Raw genomic sequence first — 24,045 nt, forward strand, 5'->3', positions numbered from 1 at the left:
GCAAGTGTATTCTACTATAGCCTCGGGCCGACCAAAGCCTTGTGAGTGAATTTGGTAGACGGAAACTGAAAGAAGCCCGTCGTATATATGTATATATATATATATATATATGAATAAATGAAAGAATGGAGTCGAACGAAGATTTTAACAAAATTCCTTTACTCTCAACACATGTTTCGAAGACTGCATACTCTTAATTCCGAAGGAATAAAGGGTGCATTATGCCGTCTTCTCATCAGGAAAGACAAGGAACCTCTGTCAGCCTCAAGACGAACAAAAACTTTTTGATGACTGCCTACTTTCAAGCTGGATTGGTCCATATTGTCTGTATCCTTTCCTTTTGATAAGGGCAGGAAATATTGTGGCATTTGTAATTGTGAACTCCCCTATATCATTTTCGCCAAATTCCCCTTGGTAAACACACTAATAGAAAAATCCTATAAATGCAAGCATTGGCAGAAGCACACTTTCCACTCATATAAATAATAAATAATATAGATAACCTCTTTGGTTTTAATGATTAGTTTCACGTCTACACCACTGCTATATACAAATTCTTTCTGTCTACTCCGTTTCATGAAACATTACTACTAAATATCGTTGGCGTGTGTTTATCTCTTTCTCTCTACCTTTCCCTCTCTCTCTCTCTCTCTCTCTCTCTCTCTCTCTCTATCATACGCACAATCAAACACACAGACACAAATTTGTCACCTCACTACTAAATATATTTGACAGTTGTTCCCCCCACACACACAATTACACACACACACACACACGCACACACACAAATGCAGTTATATACACACACTCATACACACACATAAACAATCAAACTCATTAACAAAAACAAACACCCGGGCATCCCCATACATACAGCATACATACTGTGCCCTTCCTATTCTTAGAACTTCCTCCTTCCAACCAATTTTGACGTCGTTGCTTATAACGGATTATTTTAAAAAACACTCATTATCACTGTGGACACCATGTAGGCAGTCATCAAAAAGTTTTTGTTCGTCTTGAGGCTGACAGAGGTTCCTTGTCTTTCCTGATGAGAAGACGGCATAATACACATATGCGTGTGTGTGTTTGTGTGTCTGTGTTTGTCCCCTTAGCATTGCATGACAACCGATGCTGGTGTGTTTATGTCCCCGTTACTTAGCGGTTCGGCAAGAGAGATCGATAGAATAAGTACTGGACTTACAAAAGAATAAGTCCCGGGGTCGAGTTGCTCGATTAAAGGCGGTGCTCCAGCATGGCCGCAGTCAAATGACTGAAACAAGTAAAAGAGTAAAAGAGAGTAAGAGTATTGTTATTATCATTCAGTGGTTTTATTTTTATAACGTGCTTTCACTTCACTAAGGAGCGCAGCTCTGTGTGCCTTGGGTATGTGCTGTGATTTGTTGTGATGCTCTGATGGTTACTGTATTGAATGTGTTATGAGGATGTGTGCAGTGCCTAGTAGTGCTATTTTCTGTATGTTATATGTGTTTGTAAGTCCTGGTGTTTTTGTTATGTATTTGTCTGAATATTTTTTTATCATGCCTAATGCAGCTACTATGATAGGAATTGTTTCTGTTTTTACATTCCACATTCTAGTTACCTCTATTTCCAGGTCTTTGTATTTTGAAAGCTTCTCCATTTCTTTTAGAGACACGTTGTCATCTGCTGGTATTGATACATCAACTAGAATTCATTTTTTTTTCTTCGTGATCTCTGACAACTATATCTGGTCTGTTGGCCTTAATTTCTCTATCTGTGTGTATTGGCATATCCCAGAGTATGGTTGCTTTCTCGTTTTCTGTGACCTTTTCTGGTGTGTGCCTATACCATCTTTTTTCTGTTGTTATTCCATAATGTTGGCATAGCTTCCAGTGTATGTAGCTCCCAACTCTGTCGTGTCTGTTAATATATTCCTTCTTAGCCAGGACTGGGCAGCCAGAGATAACATGATTTATTGTTTCTTGTCCAACTCCACATATTCTGCAGTTACTTGTTATATTTCTTTTCATTACATGTTTTTGGTAATTTCTGATGGGGAGGCTTTGGTCTTGTGCTGCAATTAAAAATCCCTCCGTCTCTGCTTTGAGTCCCGAGCTTCTCAACCATTGCTGGGATTTTTCTTTGTCTATTTCTTTTGCATTTAATTTAGTCCAGTACTTGCCATGAAGGGGCTTTTCTTGCCATCGTTTTATCATGGTCCGTTGCTGTTCTAGTTTTAGTTTTGATTTCATTTGCTTTATAGCTTTTGTCGTGTCTTCTTCTTCTTCTTTCAATTTTTTTGTTTTGCTCGTGTTTTGCCGCTATTTGTATCAGTTTTCCTTACTTCTGAAGTAGGTATTTTTGTAGCCCTATGGTGGTTATTTTATAGTCATTTTCCAGATTTGTAAGGTCTCTACCACCTTCTATACGTTGTATATATAGCCTTTCTATGTCAGATTTTGGGTGATGCATCCTAGATCCTGTCATTATTTTTCTTGTTTTCCTATCTATTTTGGTTAGTTCATTTAGTGTCCAGTTAAGGATATTGTAGCTGTAACTTATAACTGGGACGGCTAAAGTGTTGATACCTATTATCGTGTTTTTAGCATTCAGCTCTGTTTTTAGTATTGATCTGACTCGTCTATAGTATTCTTTCTTTATTTTCTCTTTCATTTGTGTGTTTTGTGTCTTATCTAGTTCATGTATTCCTAAATATTTGTAAGTTTGGCTTTGGTCTAATTCTCTTATTTCATTGGCTTTATCTAGTGCTACTCTAGTGTTTCGAGGATCCATGTGTGGGGTATGCTATCAAACGCCTTTCTGTAGTCGATCCAGGCCATACTGAGGCCTTTCTTCTTTCTGTGGCTGTCTTCAGTTATGGCTTTATTAATCATTAGTTGATCTTTATTATTATTATTATTATTATTATTATTATTATTATTATTATTATTATTATTATTATTATTATATTATTATTATTATTATCATTATTATTATTATTATTATTATTATTATTATAAATGGTAAGTAGACAATACGAAAAGCGCCCCTTGTGCTCTTCTGGAAACAGGTTGATTTCGTCCAGGTGCTTGTTCAATCTTTGTGATATTACTGCAGTGAATGCTTTGTACATTGTAGGGAGACAAGTTATAGGTCTGTAGCTTTCTGGTTTTGCTGTCTCATTGGATTTGGGAATTAAGATGGTTTTCCCCTTCGTGAGCCATTCATGCATTGTCTCTGGCTCTGCCAGTATGTTGTTAACGTTTTCAGCCAGCTTTTTGTGCATTCCTGTCAGATATTTCAAACAGATTTCCATTATCAGGTCTTTATATTTACTAATCTTGTCAAATTCTTTCGCCGCTATATTGTGATCACAGGGAATACTCATGTCAATTAATAAACACATCCTTTTTGTCTGATCTTTTATAATGATATCCGGTTTATTGGCTTTTATAGTCCTGTCGGTCTGCACGGGGAAGTCCCATAAAATCGACACATTTTCTCCCTCAGTCACAGCTTCAGGATGATGTTTATACCATTTGTCAGCGGTTTTGATTTTATAATACCGACATATTGTCCAATGGCCGACTCTGTCATGTCTTGCTTTATATTCTGCAGGTGCTAAGACTCTACACCCTGAGATTAGGTGGTCTATTGTTTCAATCTCATCGTTACAGAACCGGCTCCATTTTTCATCACATTGGCTTGGTAGTTCCGGGTAAATAAGCTTTGGTCTTGAGCAGCTAATATGAAACCTTCACTCTCTGCTTTTAGCCCTGAACTCGTAACCATTGGTGCGTGTGTTTCTGGTCGACATCAGCTTGTTTGCTACGGGCCACATACTTGCCATGGAGAGGTTTCTGTTCCCGTCTGCTAGCTAAATGTTCATGTGCTTTTGTTTTTGCAATTAATTTTCTTTTCTTTGCAGCTGCAGTTGGCGCATTTCCTTCAGCCTGCTCAATCTGGTGGGTATCTAAGAGATCAGCAGCGAATTTTTTGCTCTCTTTGAGAATAGAGTGAAGTTTTTTAGGTCTTTCATGTTTTTCAACAAGTTTTAGCATCCAATCGTTGGTTGCTTCAAGGTATTTGGCCAGTTCGATTGTTGTGGTTTTGTATGTAAGTTCAAGCTGGAACAAACCTCGACCTCCCTGAGCTCTGGGAAGGTAAAGGCGATCCACGTCTGCCTTTGTATGGTGCATCTTATTACAAGCTAGTAGCTTGCGGATTTTCCTATCAATTTTCATTATTTCACTAGTATTTCAGTTAAGCACATTGAAGCTATAAAGAACAACTGGTACTGCTAAGGAATTTATGGCTAAAACCTTATTATATGCATTCAGCTCAGACTTCAGGAATGCTCGAACTCTTCTATAACATTCTTTTCTAACCTTCTCTTTCATGCTTGCATGCTGGATACCAGAGCCTTCATTTATTCCTAGGTATTTATTTGAGTTCCTGCTCAAGTTCCTTTATTACTATTTCGACATCTAATTCGATTGAACTAGACTTTACCAATTTCCCTTTCTTAAAAGTGGCTTTGGCACACTTTATAAGGCCAAACTCCATCTTGATATCATCACTGAATCCTTTCACAGTATGTAATAATCCTTCAAGCTCTTCATCGTCTTTGCCATATAGCTTTAAGACATCCATATAAAATAGATGGCTTATTTTCTTGTCAATTTTGTAGCCATATCCTGTTCTATTCAGTTCACTTGAGAGATGAATGCTTTGTACGTTGCAGAATATTAGTGGTGAAAATTCCACAGTTTATGCCAATGTTGTTTGAGTGGAATACTCCATTAGAATGATATAATTGGAGCTTCGTGTTCCATAGTGACATATTATACGTTAAAAAATCTGAAATCACAGGAGAAATTTTGAAAATGTCCAGCGATTTCAGAATCCATCATCATCATCATCATCATCATCATCATCACCATCACCACAATCACCACCACCACCACCACCACCACCATCACCACCATCATCATCATCATCATCATCATTATTATCATTATTATTATTATTGTTATTATTATTATTATTGTTGTTGTTGTTGTTGTTATTGTTATTGTTGTTGTTATTTTTATTATTGTTGTTATTATTATTAGTATTATTATTACTGTTGTTGTTATTGTTGTTATTTTTATTGTTATTGTTGTTGTTGTTGTTATTTTTAATAATGTTGTTGTTGTTTTTATTATTATTATTATTATTATCATTATTATTATTAATACTATTGTTATTATTACTAAAGTGGTTGGCCGCAGAATCGCTTGCACGTCGTATAAAATGCTTTGCGAGATGTATTCCGATTCTATACATTCTAAGTTCAAATTTGGCCAAAGTCGACTTTCTCTTTTGCTTTTTTGGGGGTCGACAAAATACGTACCAGTAGTGTACACAGGTCGAGATAATCGACAAGTTCATTCTACCAAAAGTTTCAGTCATTGTGCCTAAACTAGAAAAACACCATTATTATTTATTGTTTTTGCACAACTTCTAACGCTGGAGATGTAATACGGTGCCAGCGGTTCACTACCAGTGAACTAAGGTAACACCTCTTATTTCCCGAGCACCATCCGGGGTATTCGAGCAGTTACAAGCAGTACTATTTTTTGCAAGTGCTCCACCCTTATTGCAGCCGCTATTTGTTCCATGTACCATTTTTTTCAGCGACCGCAACTGCTTTACCTCCCAAGCTTATCTGTCATATCTATCGACTTTTCTTTCTTCCTTATCGCACACATTTTTGTGAGCTGGACATGCTATACCTATGATCCAGCATCCTTTGTTTTCTTTCTCAATTAACACTATGTTTGGTTTCCTATTCTCTATCGCATGGTCGCACATAATCATAAAATCCCGTAGGATCTTTGCATTCGGGTTTATGTTCGTACCACTTTTTTGGTCTGTCAAGTCCATACTTGTTGCAAAGTGTCCAATGGACAATCTTTGCTATATGACGTCTCTAATATTCTTTCTGGGCGAGTGGCGTACATTGACTGGTGATATGCCATACGATTTCACCATTTTGTCCAAAATTCTGCACTTATCACTTTCTGATTTGTTGTCTATTTTGTATTTGATATAATTCGTTCTTAATGCTTGCACTTGGGAAGCACAAATTAGAGCCTCCATTTCCGGTTTTAAATCCTCTTTAGTCATCGATAGCCATCTTTTTTCTCTGCCTGTCGTATCTTCAATATCCCTATGAATTTATCCATGCATTCTTTTCTTTATCCACCTATTTTCAGTTTCATTCATAATCAAGTCCCTGTACAATGCTTTATCTTCGCAATCTTCCATCCTACACAAGCCTGACCTTCTTCCAAAGATAGTGGTTCTGTAGCATTTTTTTACAAACCATGCTATGTTGTTTTCCTCTGCTCTAATGCTGTGTTCGCATCCAGTCAGTCGTCTTCCCACTTATCTGTGTCACTTTTGGGGTGGAGTATCCCATATATAGTCAGCAACTTCCTTGTCATTCTGTCTAAGTGGTTCGTCTACTATCGATGCGATTACCCCTGCTCCATATCTAAGTAGTGAAACCGCCCAGGTGTTGATAGCGTCAATCTTATTTCATTTGCTTTATCTAGTGTGATGTTGCTACTCTTAACTAGTTTTCCTCTTTTCAGGGTTACTTTGGCGCATTTTTCTAATCCAAATTTCATATCTAAATCCATGAACTGTCTTTAGTAGTGTTTCCAGCTGTTTATCATTTGTAGCGTATAGTTTTGGGCCATCCATATATAAAAGGTGACTGATCGTTTTGCCGTAACATTTATATCCGCATCAAGTTCTATTTAGCATATCAGATAGAGGTGACAGTGCCAATCAGAAAAGGAGTGGAGAGAGCGTGTCTCCCTGGAATATTCCTCTTCATTATTATTGTTATTATTATTATTATTATTCAGTAGTTTTATTTTTATAGCGTGCTTTCACTTCACTAAGGAGCGCAGCTCTGTGTGCCTTGGGTATGTGCTGTGATTTGTTGTGATGCTCTGATGGTTATTGTATGGAAAGTGTTCTGCGTAGGATTTGTGCAGTGCCTAGTAGTGCAATTTTCTGTATGTTATATGTGTTTGTAAGTCCTGGTGTTTTTGTTATGTATTTGTCTGAATATTTTTTATCATGCCTAATGCACCTACTATGATAGGAATTGTTTCTGTTTTCACATTCCACATTCTAGTTACCTCTATTTCCAGGTCTTTGTATTTTGAAAGTTTCTCCATTTCTTTTAGAGACACGTTGTCATCTGCCGGTATTGATACATCAATTAGAAAGCATTTTTTTTCTTCATGATCTCTGACAACTATATCTGGTCTGTTGGCCTTAATTTCTCTATCTGTGTGTATCGGCATATCCCAGAGTATGGTTGCTTTCTCGTTTTCTGTGACCTTTTCTGGTGTGTGCCTATACCATCTTTTTTCTGTTGTTATTCCATAATGTTGGCATAGCTTCCAATGTATGTAGGTTCCAACTCTGTCATGTCTGTGAATATATTCCTTCTTAGACAGGACTGAGCAGCTAGAGATAATATGATTTATTGTTTCTTGTCCAACTCCACATATTCTGCAGTTACTTGTTATATTTCTTTTCATTACATGTTTTTGGTAATTTCTGGTGGGGAGGCTTTGGTCTTGTGCTGCAATTAAAAATCCCTCTGTTTCTGCTTTGGGTCCTGAGCTTCTCAACCATTACTGGGATTTTTCTTTGTCTATTTCTTTTGCGTTTAGTTTAGTCCAGTATTTACCATGAAGGGGCTTTTCTTGCCATCGTTTTATCATGGTTCGTTGCTGTTCTATTTTTAGTTTTGATTTCATTTGTTTTATAGCTTTTGTTGTTTGTTCTTCTTCTTCTTCTTCTTCTTCTTCTTCTTCTTCTTCTTCTTCTTCTTCTTCTTCTTCTTCTTCTTCTTCTTCTTCTTCTTCTTCTTCTTCTTCTTCTTCTTCTTCTTCTTCTTCTTCTTCTTCTTCATGTTTATTAGGTGGTATGATTTCTTGTTTGTATTTGTCAGCTTCCTTAAATACTGAGAACAGTTTTTTGTTTTGCTCGTGTTTTGCCGCTATCTGGATCAGTTTTCCTTCCTTCTGAAGTAGATATTTTTGCAGTCCTATGGTGGTTATTTTATAGTAGTTTTCCAGCTGTATAAGGCCTCTACCACCTTCTATACGTTGTATATATAGTCTTTCTATGTCAGATTTTGGGTGATGCATCCTAGATCCTGTCATTATTTTTCTTGTTTTCCTATCTATTTTGGTCAGTTCATTTCGTGTCCAGTTAAGGATATTGTAGCTGTAACTTATAACTGGGACAGCTAAAGTGTTGATACCTATTATCTTGTTTTTAGCATTCAGCTCTGTTTTTAGTATTGATCTAACTCGTCTATAATATTCTTTTTTTATTTTTTCTTTCATTTGTGTGTGTTGTGTCTTATCTAGTTCATGTATTCCTAAGTATTTGTAAGTTTGGCTTTGGTCTAATTCTTTTATTTCATTGGTTTTATCTAGTATGATGTTGTTACTCTTAACTAGTTTTCCTCTTTTCATGGTTACTTTGGCGCATTTTTCTAATCCAAATTTCATATCTATTTCTTTGGTAAATCCATGAACTGTCTTTAATGAAAATTAAATTGAAAATTAAAGACTAATGATGTTATTTCGTCAAGTGGGAACACATGATTCCTTCGTTCAAACTTTTGAATTTGAATTTCTATAATTTTGAATTTATATGTATCACTTTTCATTTTGAACTCGATAAAGACAGGCAAGCTTTCGAAATATCGTTCAAACTAATGAAATATTCGTTGCAATCGCATCGTGCTCTTCGTTTGGTCTATTATTATTATTATTATTATTATTTATTATTATTATTATTATTATTATCATTATTATTATTATTATCATTATTATTATTATTATTATTATTATTATTATTATTATTATTACTATTACTATTACTATTACTATTACTATTATTATTATTATTATTATTATTATTATTATTATTTATTACTATTATTATTACTATTATTATTACTATTATTATTACTATTACTATTATTATTACTATTATTATTACTATTACTATTATTATTACTATTATTATTACTATTATTATTATTATTATTATTATTATTATTATTACTATTACTATTACTATTACTATTATTATTATTATTATTATTATTATTATTATTATTATTATTATTATCATTATTATTATTATTACTATTATTATTTCTATTATTATTACTATTATTATTACTATTACTATTATTATTACTATTATTATTACTATTACTATTATTATTACTATTATTATTACTATTATTATTATTATTATTATTATTATTTATTATTATTACTATTATTATTACTATTATTATTACTATTACTATTACTATTACTATTATTATTACTATTATTATTACTATTATTATTATTATTATTATTATTATTATTATTACTATTACTATTACTATTACTATTATTATTATTATTATTATTATTATTATAATATGTTTGACTTTTGCTTTATGTCTGTACAAGTTGGCTCCAAGTCTCACCCAGAGACCTCAAGAGACAACAGGTTGGAAGTTCACGTTGTTGTTATGCCTAGTGTGCCATATATTTGGGTGGGGTGTTGTACTAGTGAATGTCTAATACATAAAAAAAGTTTGTTTTAAACCTTGGGATTACATAGAGAGTATTTTGCGTAGGATATGAGCAGTTCCCATGAGCACTATCTTTTGAATTTCTGCCATTTTGGGGTTTCCTGTTATCTGAGTTAGGTAGCAATCAGCCCCTTTCGCTATCATTCGCGGGGCACCTATGACAACAGGTATTGTTTTAGTCTTCAGCTTCCACATTTTGTTGATTTCTATTTCAAGATCTTTATATTTGCTCAGTTTTTGGTAGGTCTTGACAGATACGTTTATATCGATTGGGACAGTCATATCAATGAGGAGGCATGTTCTTTGTCTGAAGTCTTTCAATATGATGTCTGGCCTATTTGCATCTATCTTTCTGTCAGTTTGAATGGTGAAGTTCCAGAGGAGTGAGATGTGGTCATTTTCAAGCACTGGTGGTGGATTGTGTTCCCACCAGTTTTTTTTCATGGGGCAAATCCAGGTTTTTGCAAATTACCCGGCGAATATATTGTGCAGCTCTATCATGCCTGTTGAGGTACTGTGTAGGCGCTAGAAGTCTGCATTTGGAGACAACATGATCAATGGTTTCATTTTGTTGTCGGCATACACGACATGTTGGGCTACAGCCGTTCTTTAATATGTTGGCCTGGTAGTTTCTTGTTGGTAGGCATTGATCTTGAGCTGCTATGATAAGCCCCTCTGTTTCAGATTTTAAGCCAGAGGCCATTAGCCATTGATGGGTCAGGGCTTTGTCAATATCTGCATTATTCGCTCTCTTTTGGTATTTGCCATAGAGAGGTTTTTCTTGCCATTTATTATTCAGAATATCTAAGGCCACAGTTTTGGCACGGGTTTTCATGCGCCTAGCTTTTTCTGTGCTTGTTTCTTGTATGTCTATCTCTAATTCCGAAATTGGTTGTATTCGGAATTCACTTAGATATTCTTTTGCCTGTTTTGTTACTGAGTACGATGCTTTCTTGTTTTCATGTTTTGAGACAAGTTTTAACATCCAGTCCTCAGAGTTTTTCAGGTAGGTGTCTAGGCCAATTGTAGCAATCTTCATTGTTATTGCCAGTTGCAAAAGACCACGGCTTCCCTCTTTTCTTGGCAGATAAAGTCGTTCTGTATCTGCCTTAGGGTGCTGCATTCTATGCATTGTCAACAGTTTTCTTATTTTTCTGTCGAGGTGACATATTTCAGTAATTGACCAGTTAACGATATTGAAACTGTAAGTCACGACTGGTATGGCTAATGCATTGATCGCTTCGATCCTGTTTCTTGCATTCAGCTCTGTCTTGAGTATTGCTCTCACTCTTCGATAACATTCTCTCCTGATCCTTTCCTTCATCTCTGAATGCCTTATTCCGTTCCCTTCAATTGTCCCTAGGTACTTGTAGCTCTCCGCTGGGTCTAGTTCTTTTATGACATTCTGCTGGTCAAGGTTAACTTTAGATGTTTCTGTCATTTTTCCTTTGATAAAGGTAGCTTTTGCACATTTATCGAGGCCGAATTGCATTCTGATGTCGTCACTGAATTGTTTGACTATCGCTAGTAAGCCCTTGAGTTGTTGGTCATTTTTTGCAAAAAGATTTAAATAATCCATCTAAATGAGATAATTTATATTTTTATCAAACATTTTATACCCGTACTGCGCGTCATTGAGCAGTTTTGAGAGAAGTATTAAGGCTAAACAAAAGAGGAGTGGAGACAGTGAGTCACCCTGGAAAACGCCACATGAAATGTTTACATCACCAGCATTTAGGGATTCATTGTCACTGTTCAGAGTTAGTGTGGTTCTCTATGATCTCATACTTACAGTCAAAAGGTTTCGCAGAGTAGGTGCTATCTTGTACATTTCCAGGCATTTCCTAATCCAGCTATGAGGTAGGCTATCAAAAGCCTTTTTATAGTCTATCCAGGCTATTGATAAGTTTTTGTGTCGTTTGTGACAATCTTCCAAGATCATCTTATTGATGAGTAGCTGATCTTTACAACCATAGGATCCACATTTACATCATTTCTGTTCATTAGGGAATATGCTGCTGTCTTTTAAAAAACTATAAGTATATTCCGTCAGGACAGATGTTAGCGTTTTATACATAGTTGTTAAGCAGGTTATGGGTTTATAGTTTTTTGGTTCATTTGTTTCTTCACTTTTTGGAAGCAGGAATGTTAACCCATTAACTAGCCAAGGAGGCATCCTACTAGGGTTTTGCAAAACATCATTGTACAGTTCTGTTAGCAGTTCATGGCTCTCTGAGAAGGCATTCAGCCAGAAGTTAGGAATTTTATCCTTTCCTGGAGACTTCCATTTGCTTGACCTCCTGAGAGCAGATCTTATATCTTCTACCTTGACCAGGGGGCCTTTTCTTTGTGTGTTTTTTCTTCTGCACAAATTTTATTCCAAAATCCCTGCACTTCTTCTTTTGATGGTACAGACCTTACAGTAAACGCTGTTTTTTCCTGTCTTCCTGTAAAAATTCTTGGGGTTATTTTTGAACATGTTGTTGTTGTTGTTGTTATTATTATTATTATTATTATTATTATTATATTATTATTATTATTATTATTATTATTGGCAGAATCATTACCACGCTGTACGAAATGCTTAGTAGTATTTTGCCCCTCGCTACGTTCAATTTCTCTCGAGAGCGATTTTACCTTACATCCTTTCGGAGTCGATAAATTAAGTACCCATGAAACACTGGGGTCAATGTAATCGACTAGTCCTCTCCCCGAAAATTTCATACCTTGTGTCTATTGTAGAAAGGATTATTTTTATCATTATTATTATTATTGTTATTATTATTATTATTATTATTATTATATTATTTTATTATTATTATTATTATTATTATTATATTATTATTATTATATATTATTATTATTATTATTATATTATTATTATTATTATTATTATTATTATTATTATTATTATTATTATTATTATTATTTTCATTAGTATCTTCTTTCAATACTATTCCCATTTCTTGCCGAGTGTCTTTCTGACACCTAGGGTAGAGAAACGTACTGTATACATTTGTAGGCCGTTAAAATAAACACATCAGATTGTTCATTTACAAAGTCATGTGATAGAAAATAAGGGGAAGACAGAGAAAAAGGAAAAAATAAAAACAGAAAAGTTAACAACTAAAATAAAGGGGAAAAGGAATGAAATTTCACAGTGACAATGCTCATCTCAATACGTGTGACGTACCAGTCAAGCCAGTGATCATTCTTAAATAATTCCAAGTGCTCCTACAATCACTAGTATTGCAGCCGTTTTGGGATGCCACATGTTTTCGATTTCGATTAACAAATCTTTATATTTTCTGAGCTTATCACATTCTTTTGCCGAGATATTATGGTCACAGGGTATGCTCATGTCAATCAATAAACAAACTTTATTGCTTTTGACTTTCACAACAAAATCTTGTTTATTTGCTTTGATAGTTAGGTCTCTATATACTGAGAATTTCCACAGAATAGTTACAACCTCATTTACAACCTTAAGGTGCTGTTTGTACTATTTGTCAGCAGTTTTGATTTTATAATGCCGACACATTATCCAATGTAGATATTGGCCAACTCTGTCATGTCTTGATATGTGTTCTGCAGGTGCTAAAACCTTACATCCAGAGATTAGGTGGTCAGCTGTTTCTATCCCATCATTGCAGTATCGGCACTTTGAGTCTGTACCATTTTTCATCACATTGGCTTGATAGTTCCGGGTCAATAATCTCTGATCCTGGGCAGCCAAGATAAAACCTTCACTCTCTGTCTTTAGCCCTGCGCTCCGTATCCACTGATGGTTGTGCTTCTGGTCTACATCTGCTTGTTTGCAATGAGCCATATGTTATTATTATTATTATCATCATTATTATTATAGGTGCGGGTGTGGCTGTTTGTTAAAAAGCTTGCTCCCCAACCACATGGTTCTGGGTTCAGTCAACCTGTGTGGCACCTTGAGCAAATGTCTTCTACTATTTCCTCGGGGCGACCAAAGCCTTGTGAGTGGATTTGTTAGACAGAAACTGAAAGAAGCGCGTCGTATATATATATATATATACATGTGTGCGTGTACGTATGTGTGTGCGTGTGTGCGCGCGTGTGTGTTTGTGCCTGTGTTCGTCCCCTCATCACCGCTTGACAACCGGTGCTGGTGAGTTTACGTCCCCGTTACTTAAGGGTTCGGCAAAATAGACTGATAAAATAAGTATTAGGCTTCAAAAACAATAAGTTCTGGAGTAGATTTGTTCAAGTCGGTGATCAGGCATGGCCATAGTCACATAACTGAAGCAAGTTAAAGATTCTTATTATCCGACAGTTGATAGTTTCAGGCAAATTTCTACTCCATCATGCACTACATCTCCGTGTTGCTGGGGTGTGTGCAGTACTGTTTGTTTTTGTTTTTGTTAGTATTTGGGGGGTGGGTTAAGAGCCTCTTCCCAATATTGTGTCGCATCATTTTGTTATGTTATGGCATTTGGTTTGACTCATTTGTTGTATTAGTGCTGATGTTGTGCGTTGTGTGTCCGTCATGCGATTTGTGTTATCCTGTTGTGTCCGACCTGTAGAGTACATGCTGTTGTTGCTGGGTGGGGAGAAGTGGTGTCGTTTATTTTATTGGATGTTTATTGTCTGTGGGTTATTTTATTTGGGTTGTCATTGAATTGATAGTGTTTTTCGCTGTTCCTTGAAGGGCTATATTTTGGATAGTGTGAAATTTTGTAAGTAAAGGTATGGTTTCTGAATTTCTTGCTCATTCATTTTTTATCATATCCAATGCTCCAGATATAATTGGTATTTTTTTTATCTTCATTCCACGCATCTTCAATATTTTAATTTCGAGATCTTTGCTCTTCGACAGTTTCTCCACTTCTCTTTGGGCAATATTTTGTTCAGAAGAGACTGCAACTTCTATCAGAAAGCTGGTACTTTTTTTACAATCCTTGGTTATTATGTCTGGGAATTATTATTATTATTATTATTATTATTATTATTATTATTATTATTTAGTATCGTTCGTCTGTTTCGTGTATCCCCATTCCCATTATATCACAGCTTCACCTACACGTCTTTTACGTCGTCGTCGTTGTCTTTGTGTCCATTATTATCATCATCATCATCAACGTCATCATTAACATTCTCATCGTTATCATCATCATTCTCCATACCGCTGCTACCGCCGCCACCACCACCACCACCACCACCACCACCACCACCAACACCATCATCATCATCCTCATCATTATCATCATCATCATCATCATCATCATCATCATCATCATCACTATCATCATCATCACCATCTTTCTTCTCCTCCTACTCCTATTCCTACTCATCATCATTGTTAATACTGCAGCCATCATCATAATAATCATCGTCACCATCATCACCATCAACACCCTTATCATCATTATTATCATCATCATCATCATTATCCTCATCATCATCTTTTCAATCGACGTCGAAATTTTTTCACTGTGGTCGCCGCCATCTTTCAAAATTGTCACCAATATTACTTTAGTTAAAATGGAGGAAGAAGTAAAAAAGAAAAATCAAAAAAAAGTTATCTCAAATATTTCGTGACGTCATCAACATAATATCTGGTATTATTTCTGCGTATTTTGGATTATGTGTTTTTAATTATTCTTTAATTTTTTAAAAATTGTTTTGTATTGTTGTTTCGGTAAATTTTTCAAAATTTTATTTATTTAATTTTTTATTATTTGCATTTTAAATTCTTTTATATTTTGAAATTCATGTCAGTTTCTTTCTCCAGTAATCGCCATATTTATTGATTTTCCTCTGTCCTTGGAATTTTTTCCAAATTCTATCCATGTACATCTAGGAATGTTGATATTTCTTTCTGTCAGGTTTCAGTAGCATAAAAGAATGGTCAGAGACACACTCAACGCAAACCAACAAACTACACCTGCATTTCTAATACGTTTATCATCTCTCTCTCGCTATATATATATATATATATATATATATATATATATATATATATATATATACACATATATATATGTGTGTGTGTATGTGTGTATGCGTGTGTGTGTTTATGTGTGTGTGTATGTGGTGTGTGTGTATATATAAATATATGCATATATACATATATTTACATACCTACATATATATGTATATATACCTGCATATATGGGTACAGGACATAAAAAAACGTAGACAAAATGAGAAATGAGAACATAAAAAACAAAAACATAGAAAACGAAGTTTTTCGTCAAACGAAAGAAAGAAACAAACAGAGAAACGAGACAGGCAACATAAAGAACATTCCCTTCATCAGTTTTCCCCTGTTTTATCTACTCTGCGTTTACACAAGATTCCCGACCACATTTCCCAGAATGACACGCATGGCTAACCATCAAAGTACGTCATAAACTTGAAACTTTTTCATTCAAAAACCATTCTGACTATCCCATCTATTCTTATATTTAGTTTTCGTATTCTTTAACAATCACTCCCTAAATATACACCACAAACCCTGCCTCAATCTATTGGTGAACTACTAACACGCATATGAAACAACATCATCTTGCCACACATATCTCAGCGAAATGATCCGCTTTATGTGGCCTGTGGAGGTTTCTTCTACACTATAGCATGCATTCGACTCCATTACATCCTTCCTCACCCACTAGGGAGCAGTGCAGAAGTAAGCCGAAACGATTGTTGTGCTAAACAAAGCTTCGTCTACACTCCGTCTTACGTATTAGTCATTTAGAATACGCTCAACGTACACCGAGGAATTCCTTACGTACATCCAGCAACTAAAGTGCACTACTCTGGATACACCTGGTAGCTGCAAGCGGTGAACGTGCTCTGCAGGACACTACAAGGGACATTCCCATAACAAGGTTTGGATACTACATCTTAAAATCTTCTACCTAAACTTTAATTTTAAATACAACTCACACACACACGCATACACACATATTGTTTTCTTCTTATTTCTATTTCCCCATTTCCACACCTCTGTCTGATTATCTATCTATCTATCTATCTATCTATCTATCTATCTATCTATCTATCTATCTATCTATCTATCTATCTATCTATCTATCTATCTATCTATCTATCTATCTATCTATCTATCTATCTATCTAGATACCTATCTATACCTATCTAAAGTTATATTAATTAATAAAATAAGTTTATCATTATTACTATTATATTTCTCTGATTTTCTTTTGCTTTTTTTACTTTATTGTATTCACTTATTCCTTTCCTTGAATCTTTACTAATCTATTGTCATTGCACTATTAAAGCAAATCATAGATCGTAACCTGCGGTGTACGTCTATCGCCTGGGGATACATAATGGGTCAGCTTGTTTTCTGTACTAGAGATGATGTCTTCAACTACCACGATCTGTTAGATTACGTCTCAGCACACTTGTATATGTGGGTGTACACCTGCATATAAATTTATATGTATTTTTATATACGTACCAATGTTGATGTAATATCTCTTATATGCCTAACAGGATAATGAAACAACTGTAAACAAATGGAATACACATCAACTCTTTCACCTAACTTCTATTATCTGGCCTATTTATATACACTCTCCTCACCATTGTATCTCCTGGCCACGAAGGTTTATCCAGACGTCAAAAGCGGTCATTCGTTAACCATGCACCTGATGGAATTTTGATTTTCAGATCTTTTGATTCTTTGAATTCCTATATTTTTTTTACTTGTTTCAGTCATTTGACTGCGGCCATGCTGCAGCACCGCCTTTAATCGAGCAACTCGACCCGGGACTTATTCTTTGTGAGCCCAGTACTTATTCTATCATTCTCTTTTGCCGAACCGCTAAGTGACGGGGACGTAAACACACCAGCAACGGTTGTCAAGCAATGCTAGGGGGACAAACACAGACACACAAACACACGCACATATATATATATACATACATACGACGGGCTTCTTTCAGTTTCCGTCTACCAAATCCACTCACAAGGCTTTGGTCGGCCCGAGGCTATAGCAAAGAACACTTGCCCAAGGTTCCACGCAGTGGGACTGAACCCGGAACCACGTGATTGGTAAACAAGCTACTTACCACACAGCCACTCCTGCGCCTATATATATATATATATATATCTATTATATAAAATGCGTTCTGTCTGTCTGTGTATGTGTCTTCTAGGATCTCGGGCATCCTCCATCCGATTGCGCTCAAATTTGATTTGTAGATACCGATGGTATCAGGGCGTGTATAGTCTTGAAAAAATTACAAAAATCGATTCCAGGTGAGAATGCGATCGATAAAGTCGTGAGAACGTGCATTTGTAAAATCGTTTTTCTTGGAATAGAAAAAAAGTCTATCTTTATTTCTTCTTTTGCTGGTGTCTCAAACTTAGGTTAAATCAGTGTTTCTCAAAGGGGAGGCCAATGGGACGGTCGGACAAGTTGTTTTGAGAAAATTTGGTTTAAATGTTTGACAACTTAGCACCCTCCTTGGACGGGGGGTGTTTTGCTTGTGTATATATATATATATATATATATATGAGCAAGGCACTTTATTTCACGTTGTTCCAGTTCACTCAGCTGTAGAAATGAGTTGCAACGTCACTGGTGCCAAGCTGTATCGACCTTTGTCTTTCCCTTGGATAACACTAATGGCGTGGAGATGGGAGGCTGGTATGCATGGGCGACTGCTGGTCTTCCATAAACAACCTTGCCCGGACTTGTGTCTAGGAGGGTAACTTTCTTGGTGCAATCCCATGGTCATTCATGACCGAAGGGGGTCTTTACCTTTTTATATATATATGCATACATATATTACTATATATATATATATATATATATGCACATAATACATTCATATATATATATATATATATATATACGTACTACATATATACATATATACATGTATATATATATCGACTAAAAGGTGGTGCTCCAGCACGGCCGCAGTCAAAATGACTGAAACAAGTACAAGAATATATGTGTGTATATAATGGGTTGGCAACTAAGTTCCCGCTGTTTTTTTAAATTTTGGAATTTATTGCGGTTTTAAATTTTTGAATCATTTTGGAATCTTTTTTTTTCTCTTGTTAATTTTAGTTAATTATTCTTTATAGGTTCCGCATGCTTAGTTACAATAACAAAAATCAACGAGTCACAATCTCTGCTGGTTTGCTTGGTCGTCACCGCTCAACTCATGGACTGAAGCAACGATTTCTTTACCGAATCGTCACTGGCGACGAAAAATGGTGCCGGTACATCAATATGAAGCAGTGTAAGGAATGGCTTAGCACCGGTAAACAAGCGACACCGCGCGTGAAACAAGATCTTCATCCGTGTAAAACGATGATGTGCGTATGGTGGGACTAGGAAGGTACTATCCATTACGAATTACTTGAAGAGAATCAAACGGTCAACGCGGAACTCTACGTTCAAAAGATGGAACGACTTCTCGCGGCTATTCAAGAAAAATGGCCTAATCGGCAGCATGCAGTTCTTCTGCTACACGACAACGTCCGTCCTCATATCGTCGTATATGACAACGGAAGCCATTCAAACGCATGGCTGGGAAGTGCTGCCACACCTGCCGTACTCTCCTGATTTGGCACCAACGGATTTCCACCTCTTTCGATTTCTTTCATATGCTATGCGCGGAGTTTCGTTCAATACTGATGCAGAATTGAAAATTTGGTTGGATCAATTTGTTGAGTGGAAATCGGGTGATTTCTACCAACGAGGTATTGAAAATCTTGTTGAACGTAGGGAAGAAGTTGTAGACAACAAGGGTGAATACATTATTGATTAATTAGTTGTGATTTATTATTAAGCTTTTAAAAAATTTAAATTTAAAAAAAACCACTCAAATATTTACATTGATTCTGCTTACCAAAGATATAGCAACAGAATCAATGTGAAAATTTGAGCTCCGTTGGTGATATGAATATGTTAAAGCAGTTGGTTTGTTTTTTGTGCTTGAAGTCTATTCAGTCTTCTGGCTAAAACGGTTTCTTTGCAATGATGTAATATTTTCATTAATCAGTCAAAGGAGTTGCTTGAAACGGCCGTAATGAATTGACACCTGTACATCTTTTTTACTCATATATATTCTATCCACCTACTCTGGAATCTGCACTTCGGAAATATATATATATATATATATATATATATATATATATATATATAAACGGGAAGCGTTACACTGGGGCCTTATAACAATATAGTATAAATAGAGATAGGAGCTATTTATATCATTGATGCAAACACAATTGAAGGTGACAGACTGAGTCAAACTATTAAAAAAGAATGAATATAATCAGAGATTACTGTCACACCATCGAAGAACTTAGTATCTTCAGCTATCTTCCAAGAGTGTAATGTGATACATTCTAATCTAAAATTATTATCAAATAAACAGGTTAAATTAATCAAGTCCCACCACGCATAGACATGTCTACCTACCAATGCTTCAGTGGAAATGTAAACGTGTGAAATAGGACAGCGGTTGATGGTACACACACACACACACACACACACACACACACACACACACACACACACACATACACACAACACGCACATATATATATATATATATATATATATATATATATATATATTATATATATATATATAGAGAGAGAGAGAGAGAGAGAGAGAGAGAGAGAGAGAGAGAGATAGATAGATAGAGAAGATAGATAAATATGGAAAATTATATATATTTATTATGTATGTATGTCTATGAGAGGAAAATTTTGATTCTGGTTTTTCCTCACAACATTGGTTGTTTTACATTTAATCTCGCCCGAGTATTTTTAAGTCTTCCATCACGAAGTAGTCTACAATTTCAGGATGGGTTCAGAATGCATCACACTGCTAAGCTGTAGCATTCTCAGATATGGTCATTCTCCATAAATTGGTCTGTGAATGCTGTAATCATGACAATGGAATTCATTAGTCAGAATTCATCCTTTTGTTACTGGTTCCATGGAATGGCATTCAGGTGTTGCTGTACCAATCTATGCAACTCCTCGATAGATAAACTTTTTCCCACGAAACTTTAACAACCTCAAATCTTGAACGCTCAACAATGCTACTGATGTTTGTTGGTAATAATTAAATAATTTTTTTTATAAAATCATTGTATGTCTCTGGCTATAGTTTTTTCCAACTCAGCTTATGCAGTTCTCTGCTCCTTCATTCCAGATGCGCATGACATCTTAATGGCCTTAAGGTGGCAAGCTGGCAGAATCGTTAGCACGACGGGCAAAATGCTTAGCGGCACTTCGCCCGTAATTACATTCAGAATTCAAATGCCACCAACGTCGATTTTACCTTTACCTTTCGGGGGTCAATAAAATAAGTACTAGTTGAGCACAGGGGATGTAATCGAGTTGCCCCCACCCCTCAGAAATTTAAGGCCTTGTGCCCTATAACAGAAAATATATTAACGACTTTCATGATATTTGGTTTTATAAGTTCATGTCAGATTATTTACCTTAGTAATCTGTTTCTCTAACGAGTAGTTTGAAAGTACATCTGAAGCGCTCTTCGGTATTAGAAATACCATTTTCATCCCTCATGATTTTGAATGCATAATTAGTATTTGATGGCAGATAAAACTACTTGTAGAGAAATACAATTCTGAATGATGCCGAGATTCTAGGGAAGGAGGCCTCAAATATTTATCAATTCCACTAATACTTTAAGTTCACTGTCAAATTATTGGCAATATTTTTTCCCTGTTTCAAAAAGAAAAGTATTCCATAATATACTGAGTGAACATTTTTGTACTCGCTTTCTTGTTTCCTTTCAAATCCCAGACATATATCAGATTAACTAAAAAGTAAGCAACGTTTTTAACCATGAAGAATTTGTACCGGATTTTTGCATAGTTTTGAATTTTTAAAAAATATTTTCCAATTGTTTGATAATACAGACAGACTTGCCCAAATGCATCAATAAATTAACATTGATATTTTTTTTCACTGTTGTTACAATCACCTGAAATGAAACTATCAAAGCGCGATATTCGAGCAATTTTACTATTCAACTTCAAAAAAGGACGTAAAGCAGCTGAAACTACTCACGATATCAACGAAACGTTTGGTGAGGAAATAACCAGTGAGTGGTCAGCTCGAAAATAGTTTAAACGAATTCGCAGTGGAGACCTGAGCCTTGAAGATCGTGAGCGTAGCAGACGCCCATCTGTCATCGGAGAACTGGCGAATGAACTTCAAGTTAGCCAAAAAACTGCCTGCAACCATTTGCATGCGATCGGAAAATCAAAAAAGTTCGACAAATGAATTTGAATGAAAATTAGGAAATGCGCAGATATGAAATTTGCTCGTCGCTTCTTTTACGTAACCAGACCGATTCATTTCTCGACCGTATTGTAACTTGCGATGAAAAGTGGATTCTGTACAATAATAAAAAAAAAAAACGTTTTTCGCAATGGTTAGACCAAAATGAAGCACGAAAAACCTTCCCTAAACCCGAGATCAAAATGAACGTTATGATGACTGTTTGGTGATGTACTGCTGGACTCGTCCACTATAACTTCTTAAAACCTAAATAAACCATTACTGCAGAAACATATTGCCATGAAATTGCCAAAATGAACAAAAAACTGTTACTCCTCCGTCCCAGACTGGTCAAAAGAAGAGGGCCAACCATTCTTCATGGCAATGCTCGGTCACACATTTCACTAATGACACTCTAGAAGTTGAGGGAACTTGGCTACGAAGTTCTTCCCCTCTCAGCATTTTCCCCAGACCTTTCTCCTACCGGCTACCACTTTTTCAAGCTACTTGATGATTTCCTGCGAAAGACGGACTTCAAAAGTCAAACCGATGCTGAAAGTGCGTTCAAAGAGTTCATCGGCTTCAGAGATCCAGATTTTAATGTTACCGGAATAAACAAACTCGTTGGTAAAAATGTTGATTATAATGGTACTTACTTTGATAAATGAATTTCCGCATCGTTGAAATATATTGTGATGAATTTCATGCTTCAAAACGTTGCTTAATTTTACTCAACCCGATATTTTATGAATTTCCGCCCGTTGGTTGGGGTTATTCGTAAATGATAAACCAGTTTTGGCTTCAGCTTGAAATCTCTGAAGCATTATTGCTAAGAATTAGTGTTAAACGATTTTTTGATCCTTGAAACCGCGAACGTTTTGCTTTCTTCTTGAGAGACCTGATAGCTTTCTTTTCTAGAAAATTATTTTCTAGAAAATTAGCCTTCATCAAACGTTTGGGGCATTCAATGCCTGTTGGTAATCAACGCTAACGGTGGTTACACGAGATATTGTGTTCATCCCTTTGGATCCAGGACACTCTATCATCACGTCATATCATCAATGCTATGGCAGTCTGTTAATAAAGCGGTTTCTATTAAGTGTGTGACGTTTCTTTTGTGGTTCAGTTTATATATATATATATATATATATATATATATAATATATATATTATATATATATATATATATATATATATATATACATACATGTATGTATGTATGTACGTATGTATGTATGTATGTATGTATGTATGTATGCATGTATATAAGAAAGTCGGCTGGGTTGAGGGGGTTATTAAAACAGGGAATGGTGAAAGGAGAGAGCATATATATATATATATATATATATATATATATATAGTCCACAGAGAAGATCAAGAGATTCTCGGTATAGAAGACAGTAGTTCTCAAAAGATTCAAACTTAGAATGCGATGTCTTTACAGGGAATCGATTTCGCGAGGTAAAGAGTGGCTGTTAGAGGGATCAAGTTGAGCGGATATAGAGACAGTTATGCAGATAAACAAGTTACACTAAATGTAATAGTTTGGATATGAAATAAAAAATATATATATGTATGCAAGCAGATATGAATATTTAAGTATAAATATATAGATATGTTTATCAATAGGTCCAGCGTACCCAGAGTACAAACGACAGAGAAAATTAAATGGGTGGAAGAAAGGTGTTGTAAGTCCAACAGCTGTTTCTGGGGCTCGGAGATCCATAATAATATTGGTATATGTGGTTCATCACAATATGAGGCCATAATGGGTACGATCAACATTGGACAAGATGAGCCTCCGTCGTCAGGGTAGAGAAGGTCTTACTTTTCAGATCATAATGCAAAGTTCAAAGATGGAATGAGAAGAGAAGATAGTTCAGGAGTAGTTATACCAAATAGCTAAACTCTTTATTTTCAGTGACGGAGCTATCAACTTCTATCATCTTTACCACGGATTTTCTACGAAACTTCAACACTGAATCTGCTAACTGACAGTTTCTTTTAATATGGATCTCCTTAATCTTTTCATCACAGATCTACCAACTAATACTATGAACTGGTTACTAATAATATCCTGGATTAAGAATATCCCAAATTTCTCT

Source organism: Octopus sinensis, linkage group LG2 (assembly GCF_006345805.1).
Source record: "Octopus sinensis linkage group LG2, ASM634580v1, whole genome shotgun sequence".
Classification (NCBI taxonomy): domain Eukaryota; kingdom Metazoa; phylum Mollusca; class Cephalopoda; order Octopoda; family Octopodidae; genus Octopus; species Octopus sinensis.